The sequence below is a fragment of the Alosa sapidissima genome, chromosome 24 (assembly GCF_018492685.1).
Source record: "Alosa sapidissima isolate fAloSap1 chromosome 24, fAloSap1.pri, whole genome shotgun sequence".
In the NCBI taxonomy this organism is placed as follows: Eukaryota; Metazoa; Chordata; class Actinopteri; order Clupeiformes; family Clupeidae; genus Alosa; species Alosa sapidissima.
The window spans coordinates 12,899,203-12,913,377 of NC_055980.1; the positions used below are offsets into that span (position 1 = coordinate 12,899,203).

The window sequence follows — 14,175 nt, forward strand, 5'->3', positions numbered from 1 at the left end:
GCCCAGAGAATTTTAATGGACAGAGATTAGCCGTATTAGCTCCGCCATTTGAGAGAGGTGTTTCGGCAGGGAGGGAGGCTGCCGAGAGGTATACAGACCAGCACACACCGGAGAGGGCAAAGAGACTGCCCTCTCGAGACGAGGCTGAATGTCGAGTGCCGTTGTTTTATACAACAGTTCCATTACCAATCAATTTTAGATAGAAAATGATGTTTTCTATTTTTTTTATTGTATTTTTTTATTCATTCATCCTCCGGCCACAAAAATAGTTCTAATCTTAGCCTTGGCATTTCCCAATGCCAAACAACGTAACAAGACTTGAGAGTCAAGTTGTTCACATAGTAGGCTAAGGCCCTATCCCAATACTACCACTTCAGCCTTCCCCCCTTGTTTGCACGTTCATGTGTAAGCGTAAGGGCTGTTTCAGACATGCTTCAGAAGTACACACCTTCTCGTCCTTTCAGGTGTCAGGAGAAAAACCTGTAAAACCTGTAAAAACTGCTGTTAGAATTAAACATGGTGAAGCAGCTTTTAGAGCTCTGGAACCAACTTTCAGATGACATTAAAAAGGGCCCAACTGTAGATCATTTTAAATCTAGACTTAAGACCAAACTGTTCTCAAATGCTTTCTACTAACTGCGCTGAGTTACAATTTCTGAATCTGCCTTGAAAACTACTGTCTTTTTTTTTGTGCGTTTTATGTTTTCTTTTTATGATCTTTACCTTTTGACTATATTGCCGTTCTATGCTTTTATTTGTTATTACTGTTTGCTTTTGTTTATGTAAAGCACATTGAATGACCTCTGTGTATGAAATGCTCTATATAAATAAACTTGACTTGACTTGACTTGCTGCTCAACGTCAGCAAAATCAAGGAACTAATAGTGAACTACAGGAGACTGCAGGGAGAGGAGCACACACCCATATACACTGGGGTCACAGCAGTGGAGAGAGAGAGCTGCTTCAGATTCCTTGGAACTAACATCAGTAAGGACCTGAGCTGGTCACACCATATGGACCCTTTCAAGAGAGTTCCATTATCAGCATCATAGTTGGCCCCACAAGACTTCCTTTTTAACATTCCATATGTTATCTTAATGCAGAGGAAGTAGATTGGGGCCCAAATAGAACGTTCAAGCATTGTTTTTGTTTACCTTGTTGAAAGGGTCTATATAGAAGGTATGGCCACAAAGACAGCAAGACAGCAGCTCTTCTTTCTTCTGGCTGCAGAAGTTTGATATGGACAGTGAAATAATGACCAACTTTTACTGCTGTACCATTGAGAGTATCCTGACTGGCAACATCACAGCATGGTATGGTAACAGCACCGCTCATGACCGTAAAACTCTGCAAAGGGTGATCAGGTCAGCGCAGCACATTACATGGACCGAGTTACCAACTATTCAGGACCTTTACAGCCAGCCCTGCAGGAAAAAGACCAAGTGGATCTTTGCTGACCCCAGTCATCGCAGATACAGTCTCTTCACCCTCTTACCATCTGGTAGGAGGGTTAAGGTAGATTTGGTAGAGCATACGGACCTGTACCAGCAGGTACAGAGACAGTTTCTATCTGCAAGCCACCAGGAACTGAACTGTCATTCTCTTCCTCATACCTAATGAACCTCACACCTCTCACTTTTTTAAATTTATTTATTTTGAAATTCCTAGGCAATCACTGAAAATGATATCATAGAGGTAGGTAAGAAGAAATCATGTACTTGTCCTCTGAGGCACCACTGCATCAGCTACTGGAAGGTGACAGGGGCATTGCATAGGACAGACAGGGACTGGGGGCTACTCACCGTCTTCACATCCACTTTCACCACCAGTGTTTGGAATAACGCTGTTTAAAAGAACGGCATTAATAACGGCATTTTTTTTTCCTTTTTCGCATGTCCAAATTTCCGTCAAGGACACTGTAAGACCAGGGTACATGAAACTTGGTGGGCATGTAACCCCACATGGATAGCATGGAACCTCCTTTTTTCGTTTTGATCTGTAACCCCCCCGCTGGACTGGACCCCACCGAAAGGAGGGTAGGGCAGACACAGTTTTCTGTGAATATCTCGAGAACCGTAGGGTTTAGGAGGACCATTTTTTTTGTATGTTGATCTCAAAGGGCCATGTCAACCCATTCCATAACCACTCATTTCATGTATAGCGCCACCTAGTTAAACACAAAAAAGTAAAAATGAGGTGTTGTAATCGCAGGTATCTGTGACCTAACATAGTCAAAACTGCACGAAATTGGAAGTGTAGGATCATTATGACACCCTCTGAATGCACACCAAGTTTCGTGGAATTCCGTTCATGGGCGGCCACACAATAAATTCATTTATGTTACTATACACCAACTGGCCTGTAGGTGGCCGGAGACAGTTTTCTGTGAATATCTCGAGAACCGTAGGGCCTACGAGGTCCACCTTTTTTTGTATGTTGGTCTTAAGGGGGCATGTCAACCTATCCCATTACCACTTATTTCATGTATAGCGCCACCTAGTTAAAAATTAAAAAGCAAAACATTAGGTGTTTTCATCAATATCTCTGGCTGACATGGTAAAAACTGCACGAAATTGTAGGATCATTATGACACCCTCCGAATGCATGCCATTCGTTCATGGGGGGCCTTACAATAAAATAATTTATGTGTACATTTAGTGACCGTACACCAACAAGGAATTTCCGGGACACTGAAAGACCGGGGTACACGAAACTTGGTGGGCATTTAAGCCCACATGGATAGCATGGAACCATCGCTTTTCGTTTTGATCTGTAGCTAGGGTTGCCAACCGTTCCGTAAAATACAGAATCGTCCCGTATTTGCAGGGAAAAAAGATGTGTTCCGTATTGAACTGATACGGAACGCATTTTGTTCCGTATTATTGAGAATCAACTCGTGCAAATCCATGACAGATCAGTATTATAAGTTAGACTATGAACGAAAAATACACGATTTGTATGAAATAAAGGGAAACTTTGCTGCTGTCATTTATCCCTCTCAGTTTGTCTGTCTGTCATCACTATCCCAACAGAGAATGCACTTTTTGTTTGAGCCACTGCGAGTCACGTATATATATTACGCTGATAGCGTAGCGTGAGATGACATTTCTTGTCATGAGTTTTACAGTGCATCTGTGCAAGATAAACAAATAGGCTAGCCTACTTGCTGCAGAGACAGAAAAAAGCCAGAAATAAAATAAGGCTTCACCAAATTCAGAGCTTTTGGAGCTGCTTGTGATGTTCAATATATTTTTTTCTATGACAGCATATCCTCCAGTTCAGTTTTCAGAGTTATTTGGTTTGAGTATAATAGGCTAAAAACAGTTATTTCTTTATCAAGTGTTTTTGCATCGAAATGATTCTTGTTTTGCACCAGATATAAAATGAGTAGGCTAGTGGCTATAATGTAGGCAAGAATTTTTTTTAAATATATTGTGAGAATGTGCGTTCATTTGACCAAATTGTGCACTCATTTTACTCAGTTATGATCTCATTTTACTAGATTGTGCATAGAATGTAGTATATTATGTGCGCATTTTAGTAAACAATGCCTCACACACTATTTAGTGCAATAATACATACATAATTTCAATACCCCTAACTGGATGCCGGTGTACTGAAGTGTATTATAGAACCCCCCCCCCCCCCCCCGTTCCTTATTTTCATATCAGAAAGTTGGCAACCCTATCTGTAGACCCCCCCCCGCTGGACTGGTCCCCCCGAAAGGAGGGTAGGGCAGACACAGTTTTCTGTGAATATCTTGAGAACCGTAGGGCCTAGGATGACCAATTTTTTGCGTATGTTTGCCTCCAGGGGTCATGTAAACACATTCCATATGCACACATGTGCATAAACAGATAAACACGCACACACATACATTCACAGTAATCCTATGTATGACACATACTCACACAGTAGACATATATACGCATGCATGCACATGCACACACACAGGCACATAAACAGGCAAACACACAAGCACATGCACACACACACACACATAAACATAAACATGTACACGCACACATGCACACAATTCAAGAATTTCTCAGAATTATGAACAGGCAAGATGGGGGTGGGGTTGTATAAAATTAATTTTACATGTGAAATCTATGAACTAATCATGTTTTGGTACTTGTTGTCTAGCAGATACCAGTGAGAATTGAGTGTGCACAAAGCAATTTAGTGATAGAATCAAATATGCCTTTCAGCGAGATTTATTTTTGTGGAAAAAATGTGCTGGACTGGGTGGCGGTCATATTTTGTACCGCTCTGCGGTACATCTAGTTTTTTCACTAACGGGGTAATCTAACTAATTACTTTTCCCGTCGTTACAACGCCATTAACGTTACTGGACGTTAAATGCGGTGCATTACTATGCATTGATTGAATAAACTGTAGGCCTAATCCGAACGCACCCTGGCTCACAGCTAGTGAGGAGGTGGGTTAATAACGACATAAGCGATTATGATTGACTAAGGCAGAGTCATGTTTCATGATAGCCAATCAGAACCAGTGTTTTTATACATTTGCCAGCACACGTGCCACACACACACGCACGCAACAGCTTAAATAGAGATTCGACGAAACGGCAGAGGTCAGGAGCAATACGAAAAGCTGGCATTTTTAAGGTGGAGATATAAGCACTACTTCAAATTCATCAAGGCAAGAACGTGCATATAATGTGTACATTATGTCCAGGAGTGAAGACTTTGTCAACATCCGTTGTAAGCAACTCTAATTTAATGAAGCATCTCACACACGCAGCTAAAGCTAGTGGCCAAAAACACCGATACCTCCATCACAGATGATAGCTCGCCATCCACTAGCAAAGAAGGACTCGGAGCAAAGTCCTCCAAGCAGCAAAAGCTAGATCTTTCTGCCTCACAACAAAAATATATGACACAGGCTGAAGTCAACCGTAGGTCTGTCGATGTGCAATATCTTGAATTTCCCCTTGGGGATCAATAAAGTATCTATCTATCTATCTATTGAAAGTTATGTAGCCTACAAACACCTGTCTGTTCTACTCATTTCAACTGGCTGCTCAAAACTGCTAAAAAAATCCAAATTCTTTGACATATAGCAACTTTTTTTTTGTAACAGTAACGCAAATAGTTACTTTCCCTGGTAACGAGTTACTCTTATCATAGAGTAATTCAGTTACTAACTCAGTTACTTTTTGGAACAAGTAGTGAGTAACTATAACTAATTACTTTTTTAAAGTAACGTTCCCAACACTGTTCACCACAGAGTCATCCTCCTAGTTTAGGACAAGCTGGTTCACGACAACAATCATCTGGACAAACAGGTGAGAAGAGGATGTGGATGTTAATAATATCATTTGGTGAAGTGAAGTATGTGTGTTTGTGTAGGTTGCAGAGGGGGATGTGTTCAAGTTGCTTACATGGCAGTATATCGATGAATCTGTTTTTGCTCTTGTTTTCTGGAAGAGTTGCTTCACGCTGACTTAAGTCTGCTCCTACAGTGCTAAATTGCTTTTAAAAACAGACAAACAAAATGAACACACCTGTGACTGGTAATATGCAGTATGGTAAATATCTGAAATAATAAAAACAGACTTGACTTTCATAGCAAAGTTCTCATCTATCTGAGTTTGAATACACCTTCTGGTGCTACTTGGACACGTCATCAGTGAAGAACCCGGGGTCATAGGGTGTTTCGGGTCTTTAATCTTTATACACCCTCACCCGGGCGACCCAACCGGGGGTGATCAGTCCCCGGCTTGTGTCCAAGTGGCCTGTTGCTCCACGGATCCCCCCTACGGATCAACAGCCACCGTGAGGCCCTCTCTGCGGCCTCTTAAGATGTTTGTGGTGGCTCTTTTCAATTGCAGTCCTTTCACTCCAAGGAGTTTGAGGGTTCGCAGTAGTGAGCGGCCAGCGAAGCCTCGGCACCCGACCTCGACTGGCTCACAGCGAGCTTTCCAGCCGTTGTTCCGGCACTCCGAGCTGAGCTCTGCGTATTTAGCCCTCTTGCGCTCGTGGGCCTCTTCAATACGGTCTTCCCAGGGGACAGTCAGTTCCAGGATGACCACTTGCTTGGTAGACTCAGATGTTAGCACCATGTCGGGGCGGAGAGATGTGTGATGTTGCCTGGGAACTTGAGCTGTCTTCCTAGGTCGACTTGAAGCTGCCAGTCACGAACTGTGGTGAGGAGCCCCCCTGTAGAGCTAGGTCGGTGGTGATGTTCCTTCTGCTAAGTGATTGATTGTTTGGGGGCTGCCTGGGTCTTGCTGTGCTGGATTGCTGTGCAGATGGAGTCCGCCAAAGCCTTTAGCACCTGGTCGTGGCGCCAGCGGTACCATCCCTCCCCTAGCGCTTTTGAGCAGCTGCTCAAGATGTGCTCCAGGGTGCCCCTCTTCTGGCACAGCTTGCGCTCAGGAGTGTCTGCCAGGCCCCAGGTGTGCAGGTTGGCTGGGCTTATGAGGACGTCATAGACGGATTGGATAAGAAACTTGATCCGAAGTGGCTCGGCTTTCCAGAGCTCTGCCCAGGTGATCCTGCGGGGATCTGCATGTTCCCACCTGGTCCACGCTACTTGTTTGGACATGCCGGCCATTTTGGTGTGGCGTTCTTCCTCCACCTCTGCTCATATCTCATCCTGAATCAGTCTGCGCCTCTCTTTTCCACGAGCCAGATTGTAATGTGGCTTGGGAAAACAACCAAGACCTGCTCGTCCTGTTGCCACGGAGCCCACCAGCGTTTTGTGCCTTAGTCGTGCCTCAGCTTTAGTGACAGCTTCTTGCGCCTGCCACTTCAGGATCTTCTCCAACACACATCCTCTACATACTTACAGCACACTGCCCCCCCCCATAAATGCACAAATAGGCTGACACCAGACATAATTTCACTGCATTTCTTACTTCCAGTAACTATATGCATGTGACAATAAACTTCCTTGTATCCTTGTATCCTTGTATCTGTCAATCGCTGTGAGCCAGGTAGTCAGCTCGCACTTGGTTTGTTTTATGGCAGCTGAGTCCTTCAGGGAGCTATCAAAGATCTTCCCCAGGCTCTTGACCGGTTTTTCAGTCACCGATGGAATCATGGTCTTTCCCAGGACAAAGCGGAAACGGTCGGACACTTCACCCTTCTTTAGGACCAGAGACCTGGACTTGGCAGGCTTGAAGCTCATCCTTGCCCAGGAGATTAGCCGTTCAAGCCCCTGGAGGAGCCATCTGCACCCTGAAACAGATGTTGTCATCTCTGTTAAGTCGTCCATGAAAGCTCTTATGGGGGGCTGACGGGTCCCAGATCTTGACTTGGGCCCTCTGCATTCCACCTCGGCCGACTTGACAATCATGTTCATGGCCAGTGAGAAGAGAGATACAGAGATTGTGCAGCCGGTAATTATCCCCTTTTGATGCTCATGGCCAGTGAGGAGAGATACAGAGATTGTGCAGCCGGTGATTATCCCCTTTTGATGCCCTTCAATGCTGTATGCTGTTGTATCTCACCAATATTCTACTGTGAACTCTCAATTCTCATCACGGCTCAGGCAGTAGAAATGATCTGGAAATTTCTTCACTGAAATGGCTCTGAATGTAGTGCAGTTAATTGGAATTGTAAAGTAGGAAAATGAGCAAACATTTGTTAACTTTATAAACACAAAATATTAACTGTGTCAAGACTTTCTCGCAACAATACAATGACATTAGCAATAGGAAAGCTGTGCATTTTTTGTTTTGTCAAAAGATTAGCTCTAAACTTTAATCCTGTTTAACACAGAATAGCAATTGATAATACAATAATGTAATTCATATATTTTTTTTTTATCAATTAATTATTCAATAAAACATAATTATTGAATAAAACATACTTACATTTGTCTTGTGAAGGACCAGTGTCTGAGTGCCTTTCATACATTGGCATGTGTATGTTGCTGTCCAGGAAAAAAACAGAATGCAAACATTGTAAAGTTAACAATTACTGTTTAATATGTAAAAAGTCCAGCTATTTTTATTTTTTATTTTTTCCAAAAGTAACCTAAGCAACTGGGACTTTCTCCGCAGCACAAACACTCCCATTGCTGCCAGGAGGCCCAGCAGAATGAGGACCAGCACTGGAACCCAGATGACCGCTGAGGGGGAACAGAGCAGGTAAGGAAACAGCAGATCTTATTATCTGATTTAGCACCAAATATTTTAATTTAGGACATATTAATAGTCTGTAACAGTACTGATTGACTTGGAGGGGATGCCATTATACATTAGGTGAACAGATACAGCCTCTCAGTTACTTTGCATACACAATTCTACATCATTGGTCATTCATCACATTTTGTTGCCTGGTTGGCCTAAGGCCTACCTCTACCGCTAACAGACAGCAGCTTTGGTACACAGATTGCTTACATTTGATCATTCAAATATATTACTCAATTTCAAAACTGCATGATTTTGGATTAATAGTGCATTACTTGACTGAGTTTGACAGCTAATTTCCTGAGGTGAACTCTTCATGGCACCAGAGAGTGATGTGACGCTGATGCTGTAGGTCTGAGCAGGCTGAAGTCCAGTCACCATCAGTTCTGTTCCTGATACTGAGTAAGAACTTTTCCCACTCACATTCACCTCCACTGCAGTCCACACACCAAATGGTTCCACCCACTTCAGACTCACAGAGTAGTCTCCAGTAGGGTTGGGTATCGTTTAAATTTGAACGATTCTGATTCCAATTCCGATTTCTTATTTCGATTCCGGTTCCTAACGATTCTCGATTCCGATTTTTTTTAAAGGCAGGGTCAAAAAAAGTTTAGGATATTTTAAATGAGCTAGCTAACCAACGGTCTTTCTCAGGGTATCTGCACATTTTCCAAGTGCAAATGTAAAGACTTGTAAGACCTTTACAGGACATCTAAATGAAAATGAATACTATACCACTGCAAAAAGATATATACTATGCAATAGTTTAATAATATACTATGCAATAGTTTTTTTCCTACAAATTTTAACCCCCACCCCATTTTGGATGTCTACAGAACTTACCAAATATATTTTGGCGAAAGAAAAATAATTGTGTGTGAATTACCTTCACAGCTATAAATGCCCAATTTTAGGGTCTGGGCTGCTTGCTTTTGAAGCTGGATGTACATATTTGGTTTTGCTTACTGCTGAGGCTGACTGTTCTTCACTTGTGTCTGTAGTAGCCTAGGGCTACTTGCCAAAGACATGTGCACTGGACTGGATTCCCTTCAATATTTTTGGACTAAGCTATTTACATATTTTAATAAGCCTACTTTAAATAATTTACTATGTGCATCTATTGTCCAATATGCAGCACAGCAAATTAATGTTAATCCACTACTTTACATTTTGCATACCAGTTGTATCTAAACCAACCAAGCAAAACTTGTTTTAAATTAATTAAGAGACAGGTCCTCCTCGCATGATCCTGCTGAAAAACGCTGGTTTCATCTCAAGCACGTACGTATTATGAACGCACGTATATATATATTTTTTTTTAATGTAGCAGTCGCCGACATTCAAAAAATAATTCACAACTTTTGCGAAGTAGGCCTAGCCTACTGGGAAACGCTGGCAAGCAAGCTGCTGGCAGATATTACAGGTAGGCTATAATAACTTAGACAGATATTTTCTTCCCTAGGCTAGGCCAGCAACACACGCTGGAAAGATGCAAACAGATCAACTTAACATATACAGTTTTTTTCTCCTGATTGCGAAGCACTGCACATCATTTGACCTGCAGTCTTCGTGTTTGTGAAACGATGCTGCGTCCGAGCAAAGACTTTAGATGCCAAGCGCAACTCCAAAAAGTAGAACAAATGAGCGTCCGGCTTGAGGCTGCGCCGGACGCCGGACAGGGCTTTTAAAATCCATATGTCCAGCCTAAATTCGAACATATGGCCAACCTATCGCTAACTGGCTTACCAACTCCTTCTCCCGCTCATTCTACCGTAGGCTCCCTCATATCCCTCAGGCCTCATACACGAAAACGTCAGGCATATTATTTTAGGACTACTGTATTATTACCGTTTTCACACCTTTAACCAAACCCGTGAAAAACATATTCACTCTGCAACCACTACACTTCCCATAGCCTAATAGCCTAGTCACTTATACAATTGCGTTTTAAATACACAAAACTGGATGGAGACATCAAGTGACAGCTGGCTCTCTTGCACTCTCTCTTGCACTCCAGGCCTACCTCTCTTTCGAAATCTCTTTGTATTTAAGACTTTTTAAGGATCCGCGGGAACCCTGTGTTGCGACCTAGAAGTGTTATTTTATGATTTCATAATTTCCTAGAATAGGGATATGCTTAGATTCTGTAGGGGAAATAATTGTAATTTCATTTTATAATTATTCTGAAATGATTCTGTTAATTCTATGATTTGTGTTACTGAAAGGTAAAAGTTCAGTTACGATGATGTCATCAGCCAGCAGTAGCCTAGTAGAGAGCTGAGCCAAGTAAAGTAAACGTGAGCTATGTTGCTGAGATTAGAACATCTAGAAGATTGTGTGTTTCTTCGTGTAAAAATATAATTCCAACAGAACTGGCAAAATAAAGTTGCTAAAGATAAGACGGAGTCTGTCTTAAGAGTGCAACACCTGCTTTCTGAATGAAATAGTCTGAACTTCTCCATGAATTTTAATTCTATGAACTATGCGCTTCTTCTTCCGGTCGGCGGACTAGGAATCGAAACTAGGAATCGAAATTTAAACTTTTGAACGATTCCCGGGAAAATCGCAAAGATAGTCCCGGTTCCAACCAATACTCGATATTCGATACCCAAGCCTAGTCTCCAGGCTCACAACTCAAATGGGGCACTATCGCAGGAACTGTAAGGAGCAAATACAGAAATCACAGAGGGATTTTATTAAAGGTAAATGTTATCAAAAAATACCTGGGCATACAATGCCTATAAAAAGTATTCACCCCCCTTGGATATTTCCACTTTTACTGCTTTTATAAATGCTATCTTAATAAATTTAATTTGGTCTTTTTTTTACGATAGTTTATAGAAAATCTCCTCTTTACTGTCAAAGTAAAAATATATAATCCAAAATAAGCAATTGCATAAATATTCACCCCCACCCTAAAGTAACTGACCTAAATCAACAACGGTCCAGCCAATTGGTGCTAGTAGTCTCACAGTTAGTGAAATGGAGATCGCCTGAGTGCAGTGAATGAACAAACGGAGTGACCGTTCAAGAAGAATAGGCCACCAATAGGGGGGAGGCCACCAAGGCACCTATGATAACTCTGAAGTTGTTGAAAGCTTAAGCAGCTGAGATGGGAGAAACTATGCATACAATAACTTTTGCCCGAGATCTCACCATTCAAAGCTCTATGGGTGAGTGCAAAAGCTGTTGACCAAGCTGTCTCGACTAAAGTTCGACCAAAGACATGTGGTAGACTCCAAGGTCAAATGGAAGAAGGTTCTATGGTGAGCTATTGGCCATCAAACTGCTATGTTTGGCGGACACCAAACACTGCACATCACGAAAAACGCACCATCCCTAACTTGAAGCATGTTGTGGTGGTGGTAGCATCATGCTGTGGGGATACTTCTCAACAGCAGGCCCTGAAAGGCTTGTAAAGGTAAAAGTAAAATTAATTCAGCAAAATATATGGAAATCCTGGAGGACAATCTGATTCAGTCTGCAAGAGAACTACGACTTGGGAAAAGATTTACTTTCCAGCAAGACAATGAGCTGAAGCAAGCATACAGCGAAAACTACACAGAAATGGTTTAAAGACAACAAGGTGAATGTTCTGGGGGGTATTCCAGAAAGCGGGTTTACTGGCTTAACTGGGTATGTTAACCCAGAGTACGCATTAAACCTGGACTTCAGTTCCAAAACTAGATGTACCGCATAGCTACCCTACTATACAGCATAATGGTATAAGGAAAGATTGCTTACCCAGACATGAGCAGTACATAGACAGAGCAGCCACACCGTATTCCTCATGGTTAACACCACTTCTGTCCTGGTTCAGCTTACCCTTCGTCTTTTTCTCTGATGTACTTTTAACACAAAAGTAATGATCCCACAACTATTTAACCCTAAAGTAATGATAATACAACTATTTAGCACCAAAGTTAGCTATGTCTACTCAAGAAGAAGTGGGGTCATCATGCCATCAGGGTGAATACTGACCATTGGTATTGTTCTCTTTTTTTCTTCAGCCAGGGACAACACACCATATGAACCTTTGGCCTGGCCACAGACTTCCTTATTCTGCGTGTGTGTGTCGGTGTAGGTGTTTATCGTTGGGGACACTATCTTATATTCATGTAACTTACTAGCTCAAATAACTTGATATTACAGATAAATGGCCACACAAAATTATTCTAGCAGTGATTACCAAAAGCGTGTGAAGTATGCGTGAAGAGTGAACACTGATTTGTATTTCTAATCTACTGACAATCAGATTCAGACAGAATTCTTCTCTGAAATCGATACATAAATGACTTTAAAACCAGTTATGAAAAAATATTCACAGTAATGAAGTCTAACCGAAGGTACTTTGACCTTGATTACTGGAAGCAATGAGGAAAAGTAGTCATTATCTACAACCCCAAATCAGAAAAAAGTTGTGATGTGTAAAATGCAAATAAAAACAGAATGTGATAATATCTAGTTTTACCTATATTTAGCAGCAGAAAGGACATATAGACATATCAAATGTTGAAAATGAAAATGTTGAGTATTTTATGGAAATGGGAATTGTATGGGAATGTTTACCACTGTGCTGCTTCACCTCTTCATTTAACAAAAGTCTGTAAATGTTTAGGAACTGATGAAAGCAGTTGCTAAAGTTTTGAGAATGAAATGTCTCCTGGGTAATGATGATGCCCAGGAAGCAGAAGGACTCCACAGAGTCTACAGGGGAGCCACACAGGGTGATGGGGGCGGGTGGGGTTGGATTCCACCTGAAGTCCACAACCATCTCCACTGTCTTTAGAGCATTTAGCTCCAAGCTGTTTTGTCCGCACCAGAACACCAGATGGTCACCTGTCTCCCACCTGTAGGCGGACTCATCACCACCAGGGATGAGCCCAATGAGGGTGATGACGTCCGCAAACTTTAGGAGCCTGACTGACTGGTGACTGGAGGTGCAGCTGTTTGTATACAGGGAGAAGAGAGGAGAAAGGACGCAGCCTTGAGGGGAACCGGTGCTGAAGGTCCGGGTGTCAGAGATGTGTTTTCCCAGCTTCACATACTGTTTCCTGTCAGAGAGAAAGTTGATCCACCTGCAGGTGGAGGTACATGCATCTGAGAGAGCTTGCCCTGCAGCAGAGCTGGGATGATGGTGTCAGGGATGGATTACTGCACGGGCCTACCGGGCCCAGGCCCAGGGGCCCAAGGGGTCAAGGGCCCTGAAGCCCAAGCCTTTGCATGGAATCATTGCCTCAATATCAACAAATCAGGATGTAGGCTATGAATCTGATTGAATTTAGTATTGGCCATCCCCAAAATACACCAGAATACAGGAAATCACATCAAACAAATTAAAATATTTCTGGCGGAGGACCCCCAAACCCCCCCTCCCACATATACGAAAATGAGTGGGGGGCCCTTAATACATCTGGGCCCAGGGGCCTGAAAGTTCATAATCCGCCCATGGATGGTGTTGAAGGTTATGTTGTGTTGTGTACAGAATCATAAATATGGGCTGCAATTTTAGACCAAAGTGCACCACAAACCTTACCTCCCGCATGCTTTTTCACTTCTACATATAAACTATTTCTAAAAAACAACAAAGGAGTTCATCATGCCAGACATAAGACATCAACTTAACTCATGACTTATCATGAAACCACAAGACGTTAATTTAGTCACATCCATTTTGTTTTCTCTGAGAAGTTTGTCATACATTAATGTGTCATACCACAGGAAACCGCAGTGTGTTACCTTTTGAAAACCGATACCTAATGAGTGATTGGCTAGTGAAGACCAGATGATATTGATGATCCACCTTCTCTCTTCCTTTACTGTTTCACCCATCATTATTGCATTCAGTGTTACTGTGCCCTAGACCTAGGTCCAATTCTTAACTTTGAGCCCCTGATGTGATAAAGTTGGGCCTTGCTGAAAATAATCAGAACATTTCTGTAATACTGTCAACATTTGCCTATTCAGTAATATATTCAGAAACTCTTGGGTCTTTCAGTTTAAAAAAAAAA

At 42.2% G+C, this 14,175-nt stretch overlaps 1 pseudogene; it reads right to left on the minus strand.

Annotated features, from left to right (window-relative positions):
• Positions 1–5,697: 5,697 nt before the first annotated feature.
• On the minus strand, positions 5,698–13,709 carry LOC121700718 (annotated as a pseudogene).
• Positions 13,710–14,175: the final 466 nt, after the last annotated feature.